At 56.1% G+C, this 15,177-nt stretch overlaps 1 pseudogene; it reads right to left on the bottom strand.

The window, feature by feature from the left end:
* Positions 1–6,560: 6,560 nt before the first annotated feature.
* LOC149120981 (cocaine esterase-like) lies at positions 6,561–14,480 on the bottom strand (annotated as a pseudogene).
* Between the last annotated feature and the right edge of the window lie 697 nt (positions 14,481–15,177).

Below are 15,177 nucleotides of genomic sequence, written 5' to 3'. Positions count from 1 at the left end.
TGATTCAGGTCAGCTTGGCCCTAGCACCCATGTATTCCCCTCCCCTCCTTGTGGTTCTTGCCTTTACCAAAGCTTTGAGCTTCGGGGTTGAGAGTTTTTTAGGGCATGAGCCTGCTCTCAACCACAGGCAATAAAGGACCGTCAGATTCTATCAATGTGAGGCACTCCTATGTTTGAGCTTGTCTGGGTACAACAATAGCACAGCCTCGGGAGGAATTGTACCTATTTCGTATCCTGCAAACCCTTTGTCCAAGAGAAGATTACCTTGGGGGAAGAACTGGACATTGGAAAATGACAGGTTCTCCAATAAATAATTAAGAAAACTGGACACAGAAGAATGAAACTGGACATATATATATATATAAATCAACTCAAAAAATTGATCTGAGTGATGTAAGCCCAAAAACTATGAAACTACTAAAGAAAACATAATGAATGGAGAAACCCTTTGTGATATCGGTTAGGGAAAGGGTTTTTTGGGTAAGACCCCAAAAGCACAGGCAACAAAAGCATTAATAGACAAGTGGGATTCTATCAAACAAGGAAGCCTCTGTATCCCAAAGATTCAACAGAGAGGAGCAACAACCAGCAGAATGGGGAAAATAGACCAGACTGTGCACCTGAGAAGAGATGAACTCATATCCAGAACCTCAGCAACAAGAAGCCAACTCAACTGATTCAAGCAATGGCCGTCAGGGCAGTCACTCGGCCTGGCAGCTGAGATGCCAGTGAGGACGGCCTCATCCCGTCAGCAGTGCCTGCATGTGATGCCCAGCTCCAACCCTGACTCCAGCTTCCCAGTAATACAGACCCTGGAGGCAGCAGTACTGACTTTCAAGTATTGGATCCTTGCTTCCCACGTGGGACAGCTGGATGGTCCTGGCTCCCACCTTTGACTTTCAGGCAAACTGCAGACATTTGGGAAGTGACTCAGCCTGTGGAAGCTTGCTCTCTCTCTTTCTGTGGCATACTTGGCAAGTTAAAAAAAAAATAGTGTTTTAATGGACCAACATTCTGAAAAGATGTTACTCGTAAAACAGTATAAAAAAGCCAACAGGCATATGACAAAAGAGCTCCGCATTTCTGATTACCTGGAAAGTGTGAAATGAAGCCACAAGGAGACCTCATAAGAGAATAACTATTATGAGACAGACAGAAAGTTTCACGTGCTGGCGAGGATATGGAGGGAGGGAGCTCTTCTGCATGTTCGTGGGAATGTGAATTAGGAGACTCGTGGAGGGCCGGCGCTGTGGCGCAGTGGGTTAAACGCCCTGGCCTGAAGTGCCGGCATCCCACATGGGCAGCAGTTCTAGTCCCGGCTGCTCCTCTTCCAATCCAGCTCTCTGCTGTGGCCTGGGAAAGCAGTAGAAGATAGCCCAAGTCCTTGGGCCCCTCACCCACATGGTAGACCCGCAAGAAGTTCCTGGCTCCTGGCTTCGGATGGGTACAGCTCCGGCCGTTGTGGCCAATTGGGGAGTGAGCCATTGGATGGAAGACCTCTCTCTCTCTCTGCCTCTCCTCTCTCTGTGTAACTCTGACTTTCAAATAAATAAATAAAAATCTTAAAAAAAAAAAAAGGAGACTCGTGGAGAACTGTAGGAGTTTCCCAAATACCTCACCATAGATCTACTACCCATTCTACAAGTGCTATGGCTGCATGTGTATCCAAAGGAATTGGAAGTAGTATAGCAAAGATACACCTACACTTCCATGTTTATTGAAGCAGATAGTCGCTGTGTCCAAGTGGAAGGAACCATGTTGCCGGGTATCTGTTGACAGGTGACTACACAAAGAAAATATGTTACATATACCCAAAGGAGTATTACTTGGCCATAGAAAGGAATTCAACCTTTCAGTTGTGGCTGCATGGATGGGATTGGAGGACATCACTCATGGCAGCCCCTGCAGGGACGAAGCCACGGAGGCTCCTGGTGGCTGGGTCCTCTGCTGACCACTTACAGATGTGAGGTCACAGGGCATGCTGGGAGGAGGAGGGTTTCTGGCACTCAGGGGTAGGTGCACCTCCCTCCACGTGGGGAAGGCCTTTGGAGGAGAGCAGTGGAGGGGAGGAGAGGGTGGGGTGTTGAGGAGGGTGGGCTTCCACTGCTTTGCCTAGTACAGCTGGGGGGGGTGTACTGAGTGTGTCTCACAAGAGAGGACTCTGGGCAGGCTTGGCAACGGACCTCATGTGGTAGGTAAATCAAAGCTCACTGAATGGACAGGGCAGATGAGTGCCTGGCCACGTGAATTGCTGAATGAATGGCTCCTTTGTGGCTGTGGGTGGGCACATCAGGAGGCCCCCGCCTGCTCTGGATCCCCTGGCCACCCTGACACAGGGAACTACAGCTCTGCCTGCTCCTGCTGAGCCTCTCTTAGCTCCTGGATCCTCTGGGGCAGGGTCTTTATCCAGAGCTGGAGCCTGCGGGCCTTCAGGGCCTGGCCCACTGCAGGCTGCACGTTCAGCTGCAGGTATCGCTCGTCCTGGTCGAACAAGGGCCAGTGCGGCAGGCCCTCGCCGTTGGGGTTCCTGCAACAAGACATCAGGAAGGGGGGGACCGCGGTCACTCTGAGCCCTGTCCAGCCCAGCCCTGAGCACCTATCTGGGGTCTGGCCAGGCCACCTTGCAGGCCAGGAGGGGTGGGGAATGGGTTTCCAGAAGCAGGAGAGCAACATCTCCCCCTAGTGTCAGGCCCACGTGGGGACAGGGCATCCTGGACTGTTCTCCGTCGCTGTCACGGGGAAGCTCTGAGGGTAATGTATCATGTGTGACCACCCTCCATGTGTCTCACATGCTCAGGTTCCCCCTTTGTGCCAGGGTTGAGGGACTATCACATAAGACAGAACACATGCATGCTGGTGAGGTCCCCACAGAGGAGGGAGGGCAGAGGGTCCCAGGTCCCTGGGGATTGAGGATGTTATGCCCACTTTGATTGTCCTCAAAGACCACCAAGGAGCCGATACCGCTGTAAAACACATGAGAGTTTTATTGCAGGTCCAGGCCTGGGCTCTCAACTATGACCGATGCAGCGGATTTGAATTGAGAGCCCTGACTCTTCAGTTAACAGGGTTTTTATAGGGTTTTCAGAGACATTCTACACATTATGGTACCATTTAGCAAATCATCTCATCCCGCGGGAAATGCAAAGGACATCCCTTAGAATTGATTGGTGCATCCAGTGGCGGGAACGGACCTAGTGAAGGTGGTTAGATGGCTTTGGGGTTGATGCCTATTAAATTGATTGGCTAAAGTATAGGGTCTGAGCTGCTGGGGTGTAGTGCCAAACTGCAGGGTCTTGGGAAGTTAACCATCACCTTCATTGCCTTGAGAAGACACCAGGAACTCTAGTATTTCTCTTTTATCTGCTAATTGGCTGTTGCTAGGAGAGCTGATTGCAAGGGGAGTTCATTTATTTGCTTTTAGGAGCTTCTGGCTCAGGGTTCAGGGCCTGCTCAGGCCCAAGTTACAAGATGGAGGCCACTTTTAAAATAGTGACACCTTGATCCAGGCTCAGGTCTCTCAAGATAATGTTTCTCCCTCTGGACATGGCCTGGGCTAGTCCAGGTCATAGTGGCTGAGAGAGCCCTGGGCTGAGCAGAGGTCAAGGCCAGCTCTCCGGAGCCACAAAGTCAGCAAGATCTCTCCCCTGGGGCCAGAGCTTGGCACAGTGGGTAAGGTCACTGCCTGCAGTGCCAGCATCCACTGTGGGCGCCGGTTCAAGACCTGACTGCTCCACTCCTGATCCAGCTCTCTGCTGTGGCCTGGGAAAGCAGTGGAGGATGGCCCAGGTCCTTGGGCCCCAGTACTCGCATGGGAGACCTGGAGGAAGCTCCTGGCTCCTGGCTTCAGATCAGTGCAACCTGGCCATTGCAGTCATGTGGGAAGTGAACCAGCAGAAGGAAGGCCTCTCTCTCTCTTCTTCTCCCTCTCTCTCTGTGTATCTGTGACTTTCAAGTAAAATAAGCAAATCTTAAAGCAACAACAAAAAAAATCACTGCCTTATGTCTCCTTGACTCTCTGTAACTCTGCCTTTTAAATAAATAATTTTTTTAACATATTCTCAGAGAAGGCCTCCTGGGTGTCCAGTCACAGCCCATTGCTGCTTGCTGTCCATCCCTACACTATCCTGGAGTCAGCCGGCGAGGACAGTAAACTTGGTGACTCCAGGACTGAGGAGAGGGATTGGACACCCAGAGGAGCCAGGAGCCAGGGGAGGCAGGAGCCAGGGGAGGAGCCAAGAGCCAGGGGAGGCACCCACCAGGCCTTGTCCTCTCAGTCCTGCTCTCCTGCAAGGCCCCCAAGCCCCGCCCCTGGGGCTCGCACCTCCTGTTCCCTGCAGGTCCTGGGCTGGGCCTGGGTCCACCCCTAGAGTGCCACAGGCAGCCTTTGGGGCACAGAATGCACACGGACACCTGCCTCGGACCATGGGGACGCAAAAGCAGGGCGCGTGACTCCGCACCATGGCCTGCGGGCTCCTGCTGCTCCTCCTCATCACAGCACACGGTGAGGATACTGCAGGCGGCAACAGGGACCTGGGTCAGATCTGCCCAGTCCCGCAATTAGTGCCTGCGGCTGCGGGAAGACAACTCCTGGCGGCTGTAGCAGGTAGAAGTGACAGTGTTGGCCCCTGAGGCCTGGGAGGGTCGGGGCTGCCCAAGGAACCGGACGAAGAGGACTGAACCCAGCATAAGAGCTCTGAGCAGCGCAGCTCTTGGTCGGCAGCCCGGAAGACAGGCAGCGGCGTGGGAACTGGGGACTATCCCTGGGCTCCAGGCTCCTGGAGCAAGTGATCCTGACAGTGAGGAATCTTCCCTGGGACCATTTGTCTCCAGGGCTGCAGACCCTTGGCAGAGCGGCTCCCTGCCCCACCAGGTGGCCCCAGTCATGATAACTGGACCTGCAAACTACAAAGCCCCTGATGCCAATCCAGAAGCCCATCCCTAACCCAGGGTCTCCTCTGACCCCGTGCACCTGGCAGAGACGTTTGCAGGCTAAGGTTCCAGGGTGAACGTGACCCCACACTAGAACCAGTTCAGGACAGGGGCACTGTTTACTCACCCACTCCGGGGCCAGGCTCTCCTCTCCCTGACCCAGGGGCCCAGAGCACCCTTGTGGCCGGGCATCGCCTACTGTGACATGGGAGGGTTCTCTCTGAGGATGAGTCAGCTTTCATGGTGCTGGGGATGATTGATTTCTACTGATTTTTTAAAAAGATTTATTTGTTTATTTGCAAGACAGAGTTACACAGAGAGAGGAGATGCGGGGGCGGGGGATATCGAGTTAGGAGAGGACATTAACCTGCTGCGTCACAGTGCTGGCCCCAGTTTCTACTGATTTGAAGGCAGAGAGACAGGGAAAGAGGGAGAGACAGAGTGAGAAAGAGCTCTCCCCTCCACGGTCTCCCTCAGACGCCCGCTGTGTTAGGAGGGGAGCATCCCAGCGGCCTTGCTACTGCTGCTCCAAGTGTCTGCCCAACAGTTGGCACTTCCCTTGGGCTTCTACCGAGGGTGGGACCTGCAGGGTGGGTGGAGCTCCAGGTTAAGTGTTGCAGGACTGTTGCAGGACAAGCACCATGCTTACACTCACTTTTTTTAATACTTATATTTATTTATTTGAAAGAGTTACAGAGAGAGGTAGTACCCGAGAAAGAGAAAGGTCTTCCATCCACTGGTTCACTCCCCAAATGCCTGCAGCGACCAGAGCTGAGCTGATCCAAAGCCAGGAGCCAGGAGCTTCCTCCAGGTCTCCCATGCAGGTGCAGGGGCCCAGGTACTGGACCATCCTCCACTGGCTTCCCAGGCCTTTAGCAGGGAGCTCGATTGGAAATAGAGCAGCCAGGACTCAAACCTGTACCCATATAGGATTCGGGCATCCCAGGTTGTGGCATAACTGGTTGTGCCACAGCTCTGGCCCCTGCACTCACTTGTAGAAGCTACACAAGTTGACCCCATAGCAGTAGAGAGAACAACAGTGGTCACCAGCGGGTAGGAGAGGCAGGAGGGGAAGCCTCTGCAGAGGTTGGGTAACAGTTACCAGAATACAGCTGGAAGCAAGAGGTTGTAGAGCTCTAGGTCACGGTAGGGTGACTGAAGTTTACTCCTTATCGTGTATGTCAACAGAACTAGAAGACAGAGTTCAAGGATCCTTAAAGCAAAGAGCGCTAAGTATCTGATTTGACCTTTGTAGCTGCATGCACGTTTGCGGCATGAATGCTGAATGGGCCGGCTGAGTGGATGGCCGTGGATGGAGGATTCAGCCGGCAGTCCCTGCGGGTGGTGCGGGCACTTTCTCCTGAGCCCTTCCTCCTGCCTAACACAGGCAGCTACAGCTCTTTCTGCTCTGCTCAGCCCCCATCAGCTCCTGGACTCTCTGGGGGGATACTTGGTCCAGGATATCACAGGATATTGTAAGAACTTGTGCAGTTTTTTTTAAAAAAATAACTAATATGTTTTAATTCCATGAATGTTTTTTATAAAGACTTACTCATTTATTTGAAAGGCAGAGTTAGAGAGAGAGGACACACACACACGAGAGAGAGAGAGAGAGAGAGAGAGAGAGAGAGAGATTGTCATCCCCTGGTTTATTACACAAATGGCTGCAAAAGCCAGGACTGGGCCAGGAGCTTCTTCTGGGTCTCCTACATGGATGGAGGGGCCCTAGGACTTGGGCCCTTGCTGCTTTCCAGGCGTATTAGCAGGGAGCTGGATAGGAAGTGGAGCAGCCAGGACTCGAACCTGCACCCATATTGGAGCTGAGGCTGCAAGACACAGCTTCAACCCACTGAGCCCCAGCGCTGGCCCTGATTGTGCAGTTTTGATGTTGCCCCAACTCCCCTAAATTCACAGGTACCAGTCAGGGTGACCAGCACAGCTGCTTAGATGGTTGTGCCCACCCTGGAGGTCCCCAGGGTGACAGCGTGGCAGGGCACAAGCAAACTCCATCACTGCAATTGCAGAGCCGTGTGAATACCGACCCCCCTACCCTTCACAATTCTGGGCAGGCGCCAGCTCTGAGGCTCCCCTGTGGTCCTTGCTAGGATCACTGAATAGACAGAGTAAGAGAGGCGCTAAGAGACAAGAGGTGAGGCAGCAGGTCGGTTCTCCAGGTTCTCCCTGCCAACCTCAGTCCTCCCTCCCCGATGCCCTGCTCACACACGACCTTTCTCCCATGTCTCTTCCCATCAAGTCACAGGCCACAGGTCCTGGAGAAGCTGCTGGGGCTTCTGCAGTGCAGGGGACTCACTGTGGAGATCACATCAGACGAGTTCGTGATGAAGCGGGGGAGCAGGACCACCCCACTCTGCAGGATGGCTCCGTAAAAGAGTCCTTGGGACATGGGTGACAGCACATGCATGGAACACTCAGGCCACCCACAGACTCGCCAAAAATGGTGACCCGGCCAGGGTTGCCTCCAAAGTGGGCGATATTCTGCTGGACCCAGCGCAGCGCAGCCACTTGGTCCAGGTAGCCCCAGTTGCCAGCGGCGTGCTGGTCTCCAGTGCTGAGAAGTGGCAGGGACAGGGGTCACAGGGCTGTCCTGGTGCCACTCTTCCCGCAGGGCCCACCCCAGCCCTGGTCTCACCTGAAGAAGCCCAGGACTCTCAGGCGGTACTGGATGGTGACCACCACCAAGTCCTCAAATGCCACCAGCGCAGAACCGTCATACATGGAAGCCAAGCCTATAACCAGTGAACCCCCATGGAACCACACCATCACCTAGGGAAAGTCAAGGCCAATACCACAAGGTTCCCACCGAGCCTAAACCTCACCTGGGCTGCCACCTGGACTACCAAGCACTGGGCTCTGTGCACCTGCTCATGGAGACAGAGCTCCAGCAGGGAGCAGGACCTGGGCCCTGTTTCAGCAGGAGGAGCTGGCCTTCCATACTTTTGTTCTACCTTGTGCATTAAAGCCTGGTTCCATTACTCCCAGAACTCCTTGTGAGGTGTCAAGGAAATGGGTGTCCCCCTGGTTGTCCCACATGACATTAATCAAAAGTGTCCCATGAGTGCACTTGGATTCAATTACTTTACTATTAGCATTGACCCTCAGATAGTCCATGGCTGGGTCTTTGATGACCTCCAAGTGCAGGCCTTGGGCCCCTGAGTGGTCTTCCTGGGCACAAGCCAGCTGGGTGGGTCCTAGGTCTGCCCAGGGCCACAGCCTCTGACTTCCGGGAGCCCCTAGGCTCTGAGACTCGTTCTCTCAGGGTCAGGTGCCCACCTGGGTAAGAAGCATTTCTTGGCTGATGTTGAGAGGCTCCTCAGCAGATCACATGCCGTGTGGCCCCTCCCATCCTATGCTTTCTCATCTTCTAGCAGAAGGCAATGCCCCCCACCCCGGCCGACCCTGCCCCGCACTCACAGGCAGGTCAGAGCCCTCACGGGCACGGGCAGGCGAGTAGATGTTGAGGTACAGGCAGTCCTCGGACACGGGGATGGACGGCAGGGTCAGATTCACCAGTTTCAGAGCCTGTGTATTCATGGCAGCAATGTCCTGCAGACACCTGGTGACCGCCCACGTGAGAAAGTCAGTCCAGGGGCCGGCCGGGGCCAAACCGGACCTGGGTCTGGACTTTCTCCCTGCAACCTCGGTCCTCCCTTCCCGATGCCCTGCTCACACACAACCTTTCTCCATGTCTCTTCCCATCAAGTTGTAGGCCACAGGATCTGGGAAGCAGCTGTGGGTTTCTGGGGAGGTCTCAGTGTTGTTGAGGGCTCTGGAGCCCACTGCCTCGGAGCTGGGAAGCCTTGATTTTAGGGGACTCTGGGGAAACCCGCTGACGACGTGTGATGACATTCACTGCTGTAGCCCGGTCCCCACTCAGGCCTGGAACAGGGCACCGCCCACACACAGGGGCTGCAGGAACGGAACATGGAACTGCTCCTGGAAGGGCAGTGGGACGTTCCCCATCCTACACACACACTCTCGGGAGCCTCCTCACCCCAACACAGGCTCCAGTCCTAAGGAGAAAACCAATCCCGGGTCCAGCACTGTGGCATGAGCAGATAAAGCTGCCGCCTGCAGAGCTGGCGTCCTATATGGGCGCCGGTTCGAGACTCAGCTGCTCCCCCTCCAATCCAGCTCTCTGCTATGGCCTGGGAAAGCAGTAGAAGATGGCCCAAGCATGAGGGCCCTTGTGCCCATGTGGGAACCCCTGAAGAGCTCCTGGCTCCAGGCTTTGGAACAGTGCAGCTCTGGCAGTTGCGGCTAATTGAGGAGTGAACCAAAGATTGGAAGACGTCTCTCTTTCTCTTTCTCTCTCTCTCTCTCTCTCTCTCTCTCCCTCCCTCTCCTCTCTGTGTGTAACTCAGCCTTTCAAATAAATAAATAAATCTTCAAATAAATAAACAAATCCCTTGGCCACAGGCACCTGGCTCAGTGACTCTGGACATTGTCCCCAGGCAGCCACCACCGCTGCCCTCCTCAGGGACCTGCAGGATCTGCTGTTGGAGTCGGGGGCCACTGCCTGCCTCGCGGAGCCACCTGAACCCGTCCTGGGGACAGTGCCCCAACAGAAAGTCTCTGCTCGTTCTTCAGTCCCTGGAGCCGAGGCCCTCTGAATGCCAAGCCAGAGCCGGGAGCCTGGCAAAGCCACTGCAACCCCTCCCACCCCACACCGCCCCGGAGCCATAGATGACTCATGGAAAAAAGGCTCATGGGAATCTGCTGAACACGGAGGGAAAACAGACTGGGATGTGGGTGAACAGACAACTGTGCCTGACCCAGGGTCTAGAGGGCCCCCGACCCCACCCCAGGGCAGGAGCTTCCCTGTGCCCTGGGAGCGCTTACATGGCTGGGTGGGAGGTCCCGTCCCTCACTCCACTCCAAGCTTCAGAAAGTTCAGGAGGTAGAAACCGCAGCGGCCCCAGAGGTGGCTTGGCAAAGGGAATTCCCAGGAAGGTGTGGACGCCCGCATCGGTGCCTTCCACGTGGACCAGGCTCCTGCGCACCTGCCCCGTGTGCGTGTTCCGGATGGGGCTGGCAGAGTCCTGGCCTGTGGGCAGAGAGGTGCTTCAGGTGGGGGCTCCCCATGAGCTGCCCGCCCACACTGCTGCTGTGGCCTCTCCTTGGCATCGGCACCTCAGCCTTGCCAAGGCCTCAGACCTACAAACACTGACCTGACCAACGTCCTGCATGAGAAACTCTCCCCATCTCCCAGCCAGCAGTGCTGTCCCTGCCCAGCCCAGGACATCCCACAGCTCCCGAGGCTCCTGGGCCCTAGCACCCTCCCTGAGCACTAGGAGTCAGCGCAGGTGACAGCCCTGGGGGCGAGGAGAGCGTCCTTTCTGCTGACTGCCCTCGGTCACAGGAGGTAGAGCTGTGAGCACCAGACTGACCAGGCTCCCCTGCTAGGAGGCTCATGCTCCAGGCCACAAGAAGGGAAGAAAGGAAGCGTCCTCTAGGGGGCGGTGTAGTGGCGCTCGGGTGCACCCACAGCCTGCATGGCCAGCATCCCCTACACAGTTCCATCCTGGCTGCTTCACCTGGATCCAGCTCCCTGCTAATGGGTTGGGGACGTAGTAGACTTCCCCAGCGCCTGGGCCCTGGACCCTCCTGGAGGCCCTGGATGGCTCCTGGTTTGGACTGGCCCAGCCCTGACTGTTATGCACACATGTGGAGGGGATCAGAGGGTGGAAGATCTGTTTTCCCTTTCTCTCTGGAACTCAGCATTTCCGATAAATAAGAAATCTTAAAGACAATACAAAACATTTTCACATAATTGTCTAATATAAAACATTTTTTTAAAAAGCAAAACAAAGCATGCTCTCTAAAAGAGATGGCATTGATGCCATGAATGCAGGAGGGAGGAGACTGTGCCCAGGACGGGAAAAGCACAGCCTGACTTGGGGACCAGCCAGGGAGGAGGTGACGAAGTCACCGAATGGGGAAAGGCCATGGATCAGTAAAGAGTTTCTACCAATGAATCAGCACGATCCAGGCACGCATCAGCAGGAAGCTGTAAGGATGTGCCCACAGACAAGGATCTCACACAAGTGATGAGGAAGCAAGTGGGACCAGACACCTTGTTAATTTTTTTTTATTCATTTGAAACAGAGACAGAGACACACACAGAGAGACAGAGATGTCCTGGTGCTGGTTCCCTCTCCAAATGCCCACCACAGCTGGGACGGGGCCCTGATAGGCCAGGAGCCCTGAACTCAATCTGGGTCTCCCAGTGGGAGGCAGGGATCAGTACCGGAGCCCCTCTGCTGCCTCTCAGCCTGCACCTTAGCAGGAAGCTGGAATCAGGAGGTGCCGAGGCGGGACCCGGGCACAGGGCTCAGGGCTGGGGCGTCCCCAGAGGTGGCTCCACTTCTGCTCCCAATGCGGCCCCTCATGACCTACGTTGTGCCACGAATCAGATATGAAAAGGTCGAGATGTTCTATGGTGAGGACTCAGCACCACATGCTGGTCTTCCCTAAACAAGAAAAAACAGCAGCGGAACCCTAACAGCTGAACCCGACGGAGCCTCTAGGCTACAATTCCTGTGTACACAGGGTGAGGGGACAGAGGAACAGCCAGAAGCACCACAGGGACGGGGCCTCCCCCTCCAGAGAGAGCCAGGGGTACACCGGTTTCTCAACACAGGAATCAGGAGGAAGAGCACAGCGAGGCAGAGGGGGAGCTGAAGCGTGAGGGAGACTCAGCAACACAGGGCAACCGCACAGGGGTGCAGAGCGCGGGCGCGGGGGTGGGGAGGGGACCTCTGTGCATTGCTGGGGTAGGGAAACGGGACACGTGCTCTGGGAACCCGACGGGCAGTCCTGCAACACTTAACCTGGAGCTCCACCCGCCCTGCAGGTCCCACCCTCGGTAGAAGCCCAATGGAAGTGCCAACTGTTGGGCAGACACTTGGAGCAGCAGTAGCAAGGCCGCTGGGATGCTCCCCTCCTAACAGAGCGGGCGTCTGAGGGAGACCGTGGAGGGGAGAGCTCTTTCTCACTCTGTCTCTCCCTCTTTCCCTGTGTCTCTGCCTTCAAAGCAGCAGAAATCAATCATCCCCAGCCCATGGAAGCTGACTCCTCCTCGGGAGGAACCTCCCATGTCACAGTAGGCGATGCCCGGCTACAAGGGTGCTCTGGGCCCCTGGGTCAGGGAGAGGAGAGCCTGGCCCCGGAGCGGGTGAGTAAACAGCGCCTCTGTCCTGAGCTGGTCCCGACCTTGTCCTTGTCGTTCGCCCCAACCATGGAGGACAGCGCTGCCTGCAGCAGCAGTTCCGGCTGTGAGGCTGACAGTGAGCTGAGCTCAGCAGAGTCCACGGAGGACAGGGGCGGCTTCCGTGCAGAAGCTGCCGCGGTTCCTGCCCCGGACACGCACAGCGACTCCCAGGGACCTTGGGGAACAACTGCTCCCTCTCTGAGTGGGGACCCAGCCCCAGATATTACTTTATTAGGAACCACAGTGATGTGGGGGAGACGATCTGCCTGGAAGGTCCTGGTCGCCGGGAGAGTCTGTGCATTGCAGGACAGGTGGGGAGCCCGTGGGTGAGCATGGAGGAGGAGGAGTGGGGCCTGTGCTGGGGATTAGATAGGGAGAGGGTGGGGTTAGAGACCTGGCTTTTTGAATGAGGAGACAAAGGATTAAGCACACACCCCATTGGTAATACCCACGCGGGCTGATTCATGAAAAAACACATGCCAGGTTCTAGGGTGGAGTCACCTTCGCCCTGGCACCTTATCATGCAAACTTCTGCCAGGTGCATGGGGTCAGAGGAGACCCTGGGTTACAGATGGGCTTCTGGATTGGCATCAGGGGCTTTGAATTTTCAGGTCCAGTTACCACGACTGGGGCCACCTGGTTGGGCAGGAAGCCGCTCTGCCAAGGGTCTGCAGCCCTGGAGACAAATGGTCCCAGGGCCGGTTCCTCACTGTCGGAGTCACTTGCTCCAGCAGCCTGGATCCCAGGGAACCTCCCCAGCTCCCACACCGCCCCTGCCTCCCGGGCTGCCGACTAAGAGCTGCGCTGCTCAGAGCCCTTATTGTGGGCTCAGTCCTCTGTGTTTGTATCCTCGGGCAGCCCCGACCCTCCCCAGCTTCAGGTGCCAGCCCTGTCACTTCCACTGGCTTCAACCACCCAGGTGTTGTTTCCTGCAGCCGCAGGCTCTAATTGCGGGATTGGGCAGATCTGACCCTGGTTCCTGTTACTGCCCGCGGGATCCTCACTGGGTACCGGGATGAGGAGGAGCAGCAGGAGCCTGCAGGTCACGGCGCCCTAAGCCTGTTGCTGCGTCCACATGGTCTGACGCAGGTCTGCAGGTGGGGCTCTGTGCCCAGAGGCTGTCTGGATTGCTCCAGGGGCGGATCCTGGCCCAGCCCAGGACAGGCAGGGAACAGGCAGGGTGTCCCGGGGGCGGGGCTTGGGGGCCTTGCAGGAGAGCAGGACTGAGAGGACAGGACCTGGTGGGGTCCCCGGCGGGGCTGCCTCCCTGGCTCCTGGCTCCTCTCCTGGCTCCTGCCTCGCTGGCTCCTGGCTCCTCTGGGTGTCCAATCCCTCTCCTCAGTCCTGGAGTCACCAAGTTTACTGTCCTTGCCGGCTGACTCCAGGATAGTGTAGGGATGGACAGCAAGCAGCACTGGGCTGTGACTGGACACCCTGGAGGCCTTCTCTGAGAATCTATTTTTTAAAAAGATGTATTTATTTATTTGAAAGGCAAGTTACAGAGAGTCAAAGAGATAAGGAAGTGATTTTTTTTTTAAGATTTGCTTATTTTACTTGAAAGTCACAGATACACACAGAGAGAGGGAAAAGCAGAGAGAGAGAGAGAGAGAGACACAGAGAGAGAGACAGAGAGGTCTTCTTTCTGGTGGTTCACTCCCCACATGACTACAACGGCCAGGCTGCGCCGATCTGAAGCCTGGAGCCAAGAGCTTCCTCCAGGTCTCATATGCGGGTGCAGGGGCCCAAGGACCTGGGCCATCCTCCACTGCTTTCCCATGCTACAGCAAAGAGCTAAATCTGAAATGGAGCAGTCAGGTCTTGAACCGGTGCCCATAGGGGATGGTGGCACTGCAGGCAGCGACCTTACCCACTATGTCACAGCTCTGGCTCCAAGGGAGAGATCTTGTATCATCTGGTTCACTCCCCAAACTGCTGGGGCTGGACCAGGCCAAAGCCAGGAGCCAGGAGCTTCTTCTGCATCTCCCAGGTGAGTGCAGGGGCCCAAGCATGTGGGCCTTCTGCTGCTTTCCTAGGCACGTTAGCAGAAAGCTGGATAGGAAGTGAAGCCGCTGGGCTTGGGTCTGTGCCTACATGGGATGAAGGCACTGCAGATGGTGGCTTACTGCTCTGTGCCACAGCCCCTGCCCCAGGGGTCACCTGAGCCAAGGCTGGCAGGTGTCACTGCCCCGGATCCTGGAAGCTCCTCCTTGGTTTCCAGGCTGGGTGCCCACTGGGTCCAGGCCCCTCCTCCATCCTTTCCCGACTCTGCCCATCCCCTCCCTGCTCACTCAGGGTCCAGGTTTTGAGAGGCAGTGACCATGGCACTAACTAAGGGCTGAACCCAATGTGTGCTGTGTCCCCAGCTTCTTCTGAGACACAGTTCTGTCCTCTCCTTGACAGTGAAAACCTGCTGGTCCTGATACCTGGCAACCAGGCAGGAAGAACAACGCCATTGGCTCACCCTCCAATGGCCGCCACGGCCAGTGCACTGCGGCCGGCGCATCGTGCTTATCGGATGCCAGGAGCCAGGTGCTTCTCCTGCTTTCCCATGCAGGTGCAGGGCCGAAGGACTTGGGCCATCCTCCTCTGCACTCCTGGGCCACAGCAGAGAGCTGGACTGGAAGAGGAGCAAATGCTACAGAAGCCAGCGCTGCGACTGGAACTAGAACCCGGTGTGCTGGAGCCAAAGGCGGAGGATTAGCCTATTGAGCCGGGGCTCTGGCCTGCTTGTAAATCTTTTACACCACTTTCCCAGGATGCACCCGTGTCTCAGCTGGGACCAGGAAGGAAAAGCCATGATGGAAACAGGGAAGTGAAATTCTGGATGGAGGGGCCATAATAATCCCTTCAGTATTCCCACAGGTGAGATCCCACCCCACTGGGTTATGCATTTAGGGCACCGCCCCCTGGGATGAGAAAGGGGAGGGCCCTCTCTGCCCCTGGCTGTGCTTGGGAATCCTCCTTGGGCTGCCTCTTCTCTCATCCTCCTGGCAACCCTGGCCCATTCCTGCTGAGGG

The sequence above is a fragment of the Oryctolagus cuniculus genome, chromosome 18 (genome assembly GCF_051225735.1).
Source record: "Oryctolagus cuniculus isolate XC-2025 breed Fujian yellow rabbit chromosome 18, ASM5122573v1, whole genome shotgun sequence".
NCBI lineage: Eukaryota > Metazoa > Chordata > Mammalia > Lagomorpha > Leporidae > Oryctolagus > Oryctolagus cuniculus.
Note: the sequence above shows the minus strand (reverse complement) of the source record. Positions and strands in the feature narration are given on the sequence as shown.